The sequence below is a fragment of the Camelus dromedarius genome, chromosome 13, assembly GCF_036321535.1.
Source record: "Camelus dromedarius isolate mCamDro1 chromosome 13, mCamDro1.pat, whole genome shotgun sequence".
In the NCBI taxonomy this organism is placed as follows: Eukaryota; Metazoa; Chordata; class Mammalia; order Artiodactyla; family Camelidae; genus Camelus; species Camelus dromedarius.
Genome location: NC_087448.1, coordinates 28,515,564 through 28,528,210, shown reverse-complemented (window position 1 = coordinate 28,528,210; position 12,647 = coordinate 28,515,564).

Genomic DNA, 12,647 nt, shown 5'->3' with positions numbered 1-12,647 from the left:
ATGTGAAAGACAGAGACTTCAAATTTTTCTTGTACTATTTCATGAGTTTTCTTCATAATCATAAATGTGTATTTTAAAATATAAATTAAAATAAAAATACAGAAGCACTACAGTGTTTTCATGAAATAAAATTTGAAAAACAATTTTCAAATAATTCACTCTTAGACAGAAGAGAGTGGTAGAAATCACAGGGAACGTAATACCACTTCCAGGTTCCTTGCTTTTCAAATCAGAAAGTTTTGAAATACATGAATTTCAAAACACGAACTTTCAAAGATTTTTTTGTGATACCATCAAGAAAGATGAAGGTAGGAAGATTTAATTCCAGAAGAATCCAGGATGGCTGGGAATGCGGTGGGTAGAGTATCATTAGAGGAGTTGCCAACGACTTGGCTTCGGCAGGTGGAGGAGGGAATTTTGCAGGGGTTTTGTGACCCACAGAATCACTTGTAGCCCCGTTTTGTTAAGCAGTAAATTGCTAGCATATGGTCTAATATTCCCTCTCAGACTTGTAGCGCCAATGTACGAATTTTGTACATTTTTGTAGTTGAGATGTGAAGAAAATATCTGATTTTAATTACTTATTTTCTTAGCTTAAAAAGATTATTTCATTTAGAAAATGATTTTAATTACTTATTCTTTTCTTAGCTTAAAAAGATTATCTTATTTTGTTTTGTGCATTGTGAAAGTACATGAACAATATAAAGAGCTCAAGAAAAATAGAGAAGTAAAAAAATTCCACTGTCCAAAGATAACTATTCTTAACATTCTGATAAATTTCTCTTCCATGGTTTTTTGTTTGTTCACTCATTTAATCTGACCTTTTACATGGACGCGATCCTGCTGTCTATACAATTTAATTTCCTGTGCAGACAGGCCAAGGGAGCTTTTCAGGACACTGTACCATCACAAAGGTGGAGAGGAACCTGGATTAGTAGTATCATTAAATAGCTATAAGCAACCAAAACAGTCATAAACCACCAGGAAAATACGGTAATAGATCATTGGAGGGAGGTTTGGAAAGTTGGACCGACAGGGAATATGGATGTGAAAATTAAAGCAGGGACCAGAAGGGTTCTTGGTTTACGATATGTGACAACTTTCCAGCTTGCAAGAAGGGAGATGATGATTTCTTTCCTTTTACGTGTGTTCACTACCACAGCTCTTCCTCACTTGGCAGAGCCCTTCCACTGGGACAAAGCACCTGTCAAACCAGCCTTGGGGGAATCAACCTAGGGAGCCTTGAACTTCAAATCACAGAGAACCCCAACCAACAGTGGATTAAATAAGCAAGAGTTAAGTTTCCTCACATGATAATACTTCTGGAGAGGTGGAGGGTATAGCTCAGTGGGAGGTAAGCTGCTATAGGCTTTGATTCAATGGATGGATGATGTAGGGGCTGGAACTTTGTGCTTCTTCATGAGCAAGTCCATGGTCAGAAAATGCAAAGGGCAGCACCAGCCAAGAGTGCTCCCTTTCATCAGGATGTCAGAAGCTACCTTAGAATCCCCAGGTCTGCTTATTTCTCCCTGGCCAAAATTGTGTCCGATGGTACCCCGAGCTGTCAGAGAGGCTGGGAGGAAAAGCAGTGAGTTTGCTACGTGGCTACGTGACACAAACTGGGGTTCTGTCATCATGGATGGAGTGGGAAATAGGCATCATAGAGACAACTCATTTTTTCTGCCTCTGGGGACCAAGGTGATCCACTGCAAATTCCTTCTTTCCAATGTACATGTAGGACGAATCTTTCCTTTGCTCACTGCCCCAGAGGTGGGTGCTGTAGACGGTGGAGGGGAGTGGGGCTGCCAGTTGCACTGAGCCAGGAGGCACAATTGCAAGGAGGGGACTATGAATCCTCCTGCCAACCAAGCGTCACCAGGAGATGCAACTCAATCTCAAGAAAGACCATCCCCCACCAGGGGGAATGGCCACCTCACGTCCACCTTGGGCCCATGATGGGGACTCCTGTGGAAAAAGCCCATTCATAAGCGTGAACCTTCAGGAGCGTCATGGTCTCATACACATTCATATGGGACATCAGTGGGCATGTTCCTCTGCCTCTGTTTTAACCCAACTCCAGAGGGGTAAGCTCTGGGGAAAGGAGAGGGTGTGAGAGAAAGCAGAGTGTACTATTCACCCCTAGACTGTGGAAGCTGCAGAAGAGACGCTGACCAGCAAGGAGAAGTGAGCTTTGGATTGCATATGATGGCATGAACTGGCCTGAATCTTACAAACTTAAATGCACCTGTATGGATAGATGGGAGCACCTGCTAACCATAGAATCAGGGTGCGGTATTGTAAGGGAACTGCTACTCAGTAGGAGAGGAGGATTTGACAAATCACAGAAGAGCAGCTGTTGTGGGTTGAACTGTGTCCCTCCTAAAAGATACGTGGAAGTCTTAACCCTCAGTACTTGTGAATGCAATATTTTTTGGAAATAGGGTCTTTGCAGATGCAGTCAAGGTGAAATGAAGTCATACTGAATTAAGGTGAACCCTGATCCAATATGGCAGAGACTCTCCATAAGAAAAGGGAAAGTTAGACCCAGAGACACACAGGGACGATGCCATGTTAAGACAGAAGCAGAGATTGGAATGATTCAGGTGCAAGCAAAAAAAAAAGTTAAGGATTAACAACCACCATCACAAGCTAGTAAGAGACAAGGAAGGATTCTATCCAGAGTCTCAGGGGAAAATCACCCTGCTGACACCTTGATTGTGGACTTCTAGCCTCCAGAACTGTGAAAGAGCAAATTTCTTTGTATTGATTCAACCCAGTTTGTGGTACCTTGTGATGATAGCAGCTCTAGGAAACTAACACAGCAGCCAGTGGAGTAGGGGAACTAGTATTTTACACGTGTACCCTAAATGATGTGAGATTGTATATGAAACCAATAAGACATGCACAAACTTTGATGTGGATTGATACCTTTGTCACTCTACTGTTTTCAATGACTATTTCATGCCTTCTTCCTTACCTGGGCTAAAAGGAAAACCAATTGCCTTGAATTTTTCCCTAAAGCAGAAACTTACTAGGCTGCTCTTGCTTAGAGAATGCATGGTGTTTCTTTGGCCATTAAGCATTTTTAATTAGGAGTACAGAGTTTATTAGTGAGAGGTCATTCATTGCTTCTCTAACTTTCATAATATTATCCGAGTGAGAGGATCTTTAACTCTGTCTCTTCTGTGTCCACCCCCGTCTCTTTTTTTTCTTGTATCATCTCTTTGCAAAAACAGGGAAATTTTATATTCACAGGCTTGAAACTCTTGTGTCTTTTCCCTCTTCTTGCAGAACTGGACATAAGGAAAAATTAAGGGGAAGCTCCAATCATTCTGGTTGCCCGTGGTGGGCTTATTCTAAGACTCTTGGCTCTTGTGGGTGTGGTGGTCAGCCATTCTTCCAGTTCATTAACTTGTCAACATATTTGCATATTGGTTGCGTGGGGAAAGTAGGTGAGAAGCTAACATTTATGGAGGACTCTGGGTATTCACAGAGTATGTATGCTGTGTACTTGATTTTATTTGAAGTTTCCTGGCTAACCTCTTCCAGCATTTGGCAATTTGCCTCCTGCTTCTTATACAACTTTAATTTTTTTTCCTAGACATTTAAAATAATATTTTAACACAGTAAAACTTGTCAGTTTTAAGTTTATTATGCTTCCCTCCCATCTTTTTCTTCTTCACTTTGGAAAATACTAAATCAAATTTTAATAAATCGCATTTTGAGTTCTGACAAATGCTATTTTTTTTTAAAGTAGACATGACCTGACGAATTCTTATATGATGACACCCCAAATTTGGGATTTAAAAATTTTTTTAATTTGGAAATTCACTTTAAGAGTAGAATACTTGTGTAATTATGGCACACTAATTATATTAGGATATTTCTTCATGTTCTAAAGTCTATGCCATGGGAATATATTTGTCACTTTGTGGATGTTTGAGATATTTATTACTGTAGACACATTTTTAATTGGCAAGTATAAATATGACTTGTTAAAACTTCAAATTCTGACAGAATTCAAGTTAATGTTTAACACATGAAACAAAGTAAGAAATAAAGAGACCCTTAATGTTAAAGTTCCACCATTAAAAAGCTCTTTAAAGTTTTCTGAACTTAATTTGAACCTTCATTTTCATTTAGGTGCCACTAAGGAAACTGAAAGGGGAGTGACAGAAACATTGTTTGAGATTTGCCTCTAAAACAACTTTAAGCACTTTAACCCTTTAAATGTGTGTCCCATGACAGCATTAAGCAAGCACTAAACCCAAGAGAGAAGTAGGGGGCAGAATTATCTCAGAGTCTCTGTTCTGTCTTGTGGTTCTTCCTTTCTGGTTACACAAGAGTAGTTGGAAGGGCACAGGTACCCTGGGAGCAGGAGGAGTGGTGAGGCTGGTCACTAAGATAAGGAATCCATGAATTTTCTGCCCCTCTGGCTTTTGTCTTCTTCCCTTTTCCTCTCTTGGTGGCAGACTCTGCCACCCAAGGCATGACTTTGGGACTGACTTTCTTGATATTTCCTTCCTTTCATCAGCACCTAAGTCTGATGTTACCTCCTTCACATGTAACTTTGTCCCTTCCTCTTCATCCCTTGGGAGTGTTCACAAGGACAGTGACAACGGGCTCTCCAGCCCAGCCTTCTCTCCAATCTAAATTTCATGCTGATATTCAAGAAATCTCCCCAAAACACAAAAATGATTATGTTATTTACCTGCTTAAAAAACTTAAAAAAACCTCAATGTCTTTAGGATAAATCTTAATTCCTAGAGCTGGTCCTTATCATCTCATCAAGACTTGCTTTCCATCATGAACCCCTTAAGCCCATCAGGGTCACTGAGTCTGGAGTGGGGACTAGTGCAACTCTAGGGGGCGCCGTTCCCAGGTGGTCTATGTGACCGATATTCCCTCTGCCTGAAATGCCTTTCCCTGCTCTGTCCTTCTTTCAATACACAGTCTTTCTTGAGTCTCTCCAAGTACTTCCCTTTCCTGAAAATAGAAGTCTCCTTGCTGTGTCCCCTCTACCCTTTATGGATTTTTCATATAGACGACAACAATTCTTTATTACCTATTTGTCTCCATGCCTCTTCTCTATTTCCTTCTCCCCTCTGCTCCCCAGTAAAGAGTAAGCCCCTTGAAAACAGAGTCTGTTTTATTTGTTTTTATATCCCGAGCACTTAGAACATTGCCTGGTACCTAGAGGTAACTAATATTCGGCATGAATTCAAGTGAACGAATGAATGCAATACAATCAACTGGCTTGGAGTGGGGACTCTAGGTTACCTCTCTAAATTTTCTCTATGTACATTTGGAGGGTGTTTCTTTTCTTAGGCTTTTAAAAATTTTTAAATTTATTTATTTATTTTTGAATTATAATTAATCAACAATGTGTTAGTTTCAGGTGTACAGCAAAGTGATTCAATCATATATATATATATGTATATGCATGTGTATATATACACATATATATATTCTTTTTCAGATTCTTTTCCATTATAGGTTACTACACGGTATTGAATATAGATCTTGGTGTCACACAGTAGGTCTTTGTTGTTTATCTCTTTTATATATAGTAGTGTGTTAATCCTAACCTTAACCCTTTCCCCTGTGATAACCAGTTTGTTTCTATGTCTGTGAGTCTATTTCTGATTTGTAAATAAGTTCATTTGTATCATTTTTTTAAAATTCCACGTTGGAGTGTGTTTCTTTCTGTACTAGCTTTGATCCCATCCTAACACAACCTGTCCCTCCCGATTGTTTTCTAGTTGTTTTACCTGTAGCTTCTGTCTCTAGCAGGACTTGGCTTTCTCCTGGAGTAAATATTATCCACGACTATACACTGTTTGCTCTCCTGGGATCATATTTCCCATCCTTTGTGGAGATGACCAAGAGTTTACTGTGGCTGTAGTGCAATTGGCAGCTGTCAGAGTCAAAACTCATTAATGAAAAAGCTGATAATGCTTCAAAGTACATTACATTACTCCTTCAAAGTCCTTTGTGAACATTATCTTAATCATCACAATAGCTCAGGGGAAGATAAACATTGTTGGTTATCTTACCTAGATCATATTTTGAAGGAACTTTTTTTTACTTGTTATTGTTTGATTATGCTATGAAATCTGGAGAGCAATTTTCATATTGGCTATTTGGATATAATTTGATATGCTGATGTAAAACTTTCCCTGGATCAGTAAGGTGGTTTTTATTTTTATTTTAGATGTCTCACCCAGACTCTTGTCAAATTCTTTCCAGAGAGCTAAGCAAAAAATAACAAGCAAAAGACTCAGATATTTCTGCTCAAGGATTGAAATTTTCTGAATAGCTTGAGGCTCATTAAAACATTGATTCAAGATCTAGAAATCAAAAGATGAAACTTTCCCACACATAGTAGGTGCTCAAGTAATTGTTGAATGACTGAATGATGCACTAATTTATAGTCTGGAAGTTTAAATGAGAGGACTTATATAGGAAATTAGGATCTGACTCAGGAATTCCATTAGGAGATGGTACCAAATAGCTAAAAGAGAATTCTTCTGAGAAAGGAATTTTACTTAGAAAACTGGTTTAAAAAATTTACTCAGTAGTTCTGTCCCCACCTCACCTCTAACATCCTAGCTTTACTTTTCTCTTAACATTTTTCATACATTTCAGTGTATTTATTTATAACTTAGGTTTCCCTTCTGTAGCAAGGGCCATATTTGCTATGTGCTGATACACAGTTGGGGCCCAATAAATGGCTGCTGAATTGAAAAATACTAACTAGAGAAATCTTTCCTATAAAAAAAATTGAAAGCTTAAAAATCTAAAAATCGACTTACCATAAGATCTAGCAATCCCACTTCTGGGCATATATCTGGAGAAAACTCTAATTCAAAAAGATATATGCACCCCAGTGTTCATAGCAGCACTATTTATAATAGCCAAGACATAGAAGCAATCTAAATGTCCATTGATAGATGACTGGATAAATAAGATGTGGTATTTATATACAATGGAATACTACTCAGCCATAAAAAAGGAATGAAATAATGCCATTTGTAGCAACATGGATGGACCTAGAGATTATCATAGCAAGTACAGTAAGTCAGAGAAAAACAAATATCATGTGATATCACATATATGTGGAATCTAAAATATAATATAAATGAACTTATTTACAAAACAGAAACAGACTCACTTATGGTGAAACAAACTTATGATTACCAAAGGGGAAAGGGTGGGAGGCATAAATTAGAAGTTCGGAATTTATAGGTACAATCTACTACATTTAAAATAGATAAACAACAAGGTCCTATTGTTAAAAAGTGCTTCAGTCATACATATACATACATATATTCATTTTTATATTCATTTCCATTATAGGTTACTACAAGATATTTCATATAGTTCCCTGTGCTATACAGTAGAAACTTGTTGTTTATCTATTTTATATATAGTAGTTAATATCTGCAAATCTTGAACTTCCATTTTATCTCTTCCCTCTTCTTTCCCCTTCTTGTTAACCATAAGTTTGTTTCTATGTCTGTGAGTCTGTTTCTATTTTGTAAATAAGTTCATTGTGTCTTTTTTTAAATTCCACATATCATATAGTATGTTTCTTTCTCTTTCTGACTTACTTCACTTAGTATGATGATCTCCAAGTCCATCCATGTTGCTGCAAATGGCATTATTTTATTGCTTTTTGTGGCTGAGTAATATTCCATCATATAAATATAGCACAACTTCTTTATCCAGTCATCTGTCAATGGACATTGAGTTTGCTTCCATGTCTTGGCTATTGTAAATAACAGTGCTATGAACACTGGGGTGCAAGTATCTTTTTGAATTAGAGTTCCCTCTGGATATATGCCCAGTAGTGGGATTGCTGGATCATAGGGTAAGTCTATTTTCACATTTTTAAGGAACCTCCATACTGTTTTCTGTAATAGCTGCACCAAACTACATTCTCACCAACAGTGTAGGAGGGCTCCCTTTCTTCCACACCCTCTCCAGCATTTATTGTTTTTGGACTTTTTAATGATCCTTCCTACTCTTCTTACTGTTACCCCAGGCAGTGCTGGTCCCCAGGACAAAGATGGAAGCTTTCTGAAAACCTTCTCAGTTTGAACATGCTATTGCTTTCTCTAACCCCCAAGGAATTGCGACCCATCATTGAGAAATGCCTGAGTAGAACATGCAGGCTTCCATCCGCCACTTTTTAAGATTAAGAGATAAAACACCTTTCTATCTTCCTAAAATCTTGTTCATTCTTGCCTTTTCCTTTTCAGTGAGAAATTGGTGCTGACATCCCATAGATGAAGTGTAGCAAAAAAGATTAAAGATGGCTCTTGAATCCAATTAGTAAGTGCACCTTCCACAACTCTGTGCTGTAGAGGGAAGAATCTTAGCCAATGGCACCTCAAAAAAAAAAAAAAAAAAACCCAAAAAACAAAAAAACGATGATGCTTTCAAAATGAAATGTAAATCCTTAATCTAAGTCAAGTTCCTTCAGCTTCAGTTTATAAGCTTGGCGCTTAATAGTGCCCACCTCAGCACCTGTTTCATTCTTTTAACAAAATAACATTGTTTTGATGAAACGCCTGTGCCTCAATTGTCCATGTTTTGCACATTTTTGATTGGGTATTCATAGCAATTATGATCATAATTACTATCCTGAGCTGTCTGCTGAGCAGGGACATCCCCAGGGCTGGGGATGTTTTCTCAAGGACTTTTCTGTAGCTTTCAGTGGCTGCAGAACTCTCTGTGTAATTTGACATTCAACAGACTTTTTTCTAAAGCAGTGGAACCTTGCTTACAAGGAAATCTTAGTGTTGGGTCATGGTTTGGGTAGAGGAGCCGAGGAAGTTGATGATAAGCAGGTGGGACAACCAGCCCCCAAGTCCTTCTCAATCACATTTGCTCTCCTGGGGATGGAGCTGCTCTCTGTCCTGAGGTGGGTAACCTGGTAATCAGCAAATCACATGCGTTGTAGAACTCATGAAGCAATTCCCTGGAAGCCCGGGCAATCACAGTCTGAAAGCCAGCTCCACCAGTCTCTAGCTTGCTAACTACAACTTCGTAATCAGGAGTCTGAACAGAATTTCCAAGACTGTTTACTCTCCTTTTAAAAGTTACAAATTCTCTCTAATCTAAAGTAATCATTGGACCCATGAAGCTTGGATTTTAGAGATGGTGGGTTTGGGGTTGAAATAGCCATGACATTCTGCTGAGAAGGAAAACTTGTATCTGGATTGTAACTCTGTCCCAAGTCTTTGTGATAAACCTAATTTGATTTTGGGGGGTCAATCCTTATTCTTTTGAGTTGCCAAATTAATTGCAAAGTGGGGATGGAGGGGGAGTTGCTGGGGTTAATTTTTTTTCAAGCATCAACTATAAGACCCAATTGGAAGTCTAGCAAACTTGTCTCTTTCATACCTTTGGTTTTCTTTCTCACCTTCCTGCCTGCCCTCCCGCCACCTCTGTCCTCCCCCCCAATTCTAGCTCTGATGCTAACAGGGCAGTTCCTGAACCTCTTAGGGTTTAATTTTCTCTGCTGTAAAATGAGCAGATACTGGAGTGAGATAATCAATAAGGCCTCTCTAGTAACTGACGATTGATTACGTGGGGGCTGGTCCACACAGCCTTGCTGGTAATGCTCTATGCAACTCTGCCGACCCGCATTCTCTTAGATTTCATGTACCTGACCCTGGAGTTTTGCAACACAGTGGCCCCACGTGGGGTGGTTTGAAAGGTGTGACCAAGTTTCACCTCAGCCTTAAAACATCTTCCCTTACCAGATGCTTTGAAATGTTGCCACTGGAGATCTACATTTAAATATTATTCTCTCCAGGGTGATTCTTGGACAGATAACACATTAAATCATTAACAAGTTATGTGAATTGCTTTTGTTTCCTCCGAGACCAGAAGACCCAAGAGAAGTTTGAGAATACTGGGTAGGTGGTGTAGGGGAGGAAATCCTCCCTTCTACCCACTTATGTTCTGGGGCCAGGCTTGAGAATGAAGCTGATATAAGATGGAATAACAGAAACAAACAAACAAACATGTTTTATTTAATATTTTTATGTTCACACAGGAGTCTTCAAAAGGAAAATAAAGACCCAAAGGAGCTCCATTAGGGTCTTTTTAAACAAAGAATGACAAATTGTGGGAATGGGACAAGACAAAGGGGTTTGGGCTAGAGGCCATTAATTGTGGGACAGAGACTAAAAAGTATATGGGTGCAACTAGCGGAAGATAAGGGTTATTTTAGCAGGTTCATTTGTCCAAGGCCATTTTGGCACCGACTCCCAGTCTCCATGATAAGAATGTTCTTTTCCTGGTGCAAGATGGACAGCTTTCTCATAGGAAATCTTATCACCTGCTTTTAGGTAGAGATGGTGAGGTCAGAGAGCCCTTTCTCATCTGCTTTTCTTAAGTGCCTTTAGCTCAAAATAACCAATATGCCCAAGTGGCACATTTTTGGGGTGGTGAGGAAGGGGAGATCGAATGAAGGGTTTTGAGCCAAAATTAACTGGATTCAAGTGTTGGATGCATTTATAAATTTTGTGTTCATGGGTTAATTACTTAAGCATTAGGGCTTGTTTCTACATCTATAAGGTCGTAGTCTCTTCCCGCAGAGAACTGAGTGGTGAAGACTGGCTTGTATATTGTGCAAAATGCCTGGGGTACAGTAGGTGCTCACCAGATAGAACTACTACCTATGACTTCACCATTTTACCTACAGTGAGATCTGCAATTAGACGTTCTAATCCTCTGGTTGAAAACAAAACTCAAATAGAAGTCTTGGTGTTCAAGGGACAAACAGACACACCTTCCCACTTGAAGAACAACTTTTTATTTCATAACCTTCTGTGCCTGTGGCACAGTTCGCTGGGATGCCAAGAAGTACTTGTTCTCTGATCTTCCTCACGCATCCTCCAATACCTCTGAGTTGTCTGGCACATGTTTCGAAATGTGAAAATGGGGATGGTACACTAAATAGTAAAATCATTATGTTAAAAGCTCGTTTTATTTTCTTCCACTTGAATATGAAATACAGTGCTGGAGATATTCTTTGTTTTTGTCACCCCCCCATCTCTTTTATCTGTCTTCCATTAGGGAAATATTTGTTTGATTGCTTACACCATTTATTTTGTGGAAATAAGAGTCTATTGTTCTACTAAGAAAAAAAAAAAAAACACTGCAATAACCATTTAGGACAAGAAGAAGGAAGGAAAGTATTTTGGAGAAAAATAATTCCTTTCCCATATTTCTCTTAAGTTGTATATCTTGGAACTAGTTTTCCATTATAAGGATCTTCTCTTTTGTTTATGAAAAAAAAAAAAAAAAACAACAAAACTCTACAAAACCCATAGGAATCATCCATTTTCCTAACTAATTTTCAGGCACTATGCAAAACTGCCTTTAAGAATCTCTATTCCTTGTCCAGTCCAATTAAAAAACAATTCTTTAGAGGTTACAAAAGAGTTCCAAAACATGTTAAAGGACTCTTTAAAAAGTTGACTCCCCTTGGGAACATGGAGATCAGATTTTTAAAAAGTTCTTCTGAGCTGCCTCTGAAATTTAATCTTGCATAGCATTATATTGTCTTCCTATCAGGAGCAGCCTGCCCTAGCTTTCAAACAGTGTGATCGTGGAGGTGAGAGCTGGTCAGTGCACTCAGTTTGGAGGTTTTGTTGGCATCTTTTCTCTCAGCTCACCATGTAGATTGCAGAGGCAGATTCTTTTTATGGAGATTATGTCCACTTCTCCATTTAGAAATGTTTTTGTGTGTAACATTGTATACATAACAATGTTTCTCTGTATATCTTAGGTGTGTTAGTGTTTTCCCTCAGCAAATAGATTATAAATTCTGTGCAGCTGGGACACTCTGGACGTTATTCTTTGGAATTGCCTATGGTGCTTACTTCAGTTCTGGTCCCTTTGTTGCTGCTCCCGAAATACTGTACTTGCCCAATTCCTTGCTTGACTATCTGTTAGCTCAATCTAATCCAGTCAAAAATTAAAAAGAGAGAGTGAGGCTTTCTGCACTCAACTCAGCTAACAGGAAAGAATTTTCAAAGCAAAACAATCGCTTATTTCTGTGCCCCCACCAAACACCTCTTTCCTCCTTCTTAGGGATCAGCTATAAAAAGCAAACCAAGATGGCAGAGCTCAGACGAATGTTTTGAAGGCTGGAAGATTGAGCAGGTCCTCAGATCATTTGGTATTGGATCTGCTGGTTATAGTTTCATTGACACCGATATTAAACTGTAAGGCACATAAACATAACTTTTGGATGATTTGCAGAAATACTTCCCTCTCTTAGAAGAGGTAATCAAGAATTGACTGGGTTTCTATTTTACAGAGTTTTGTTAAATTTCCTTTAAGGAACAATTTGCTCACACAGACTTATCGAGGTTAGTTGGTGAGAGGACATTGGGATTCATCTGATCCAACTGCCATTTCCCACCAGGAGGAGGCTCAGAGTGCAAGTGGTTTATAAGGCCAACAGCCAGCCAGAGGCATAATCAGGACTTAACCTTTTGTCTCCTTCCCCTTGCTTCATCACTTCTCTTTGATAAATAAAGTGATTGCCCCAGATACAGAGACAAACTTAATCTTTTTCTTTCCTGATTCACCTTGGTTCCTTATAAAATGAAGATGTCATG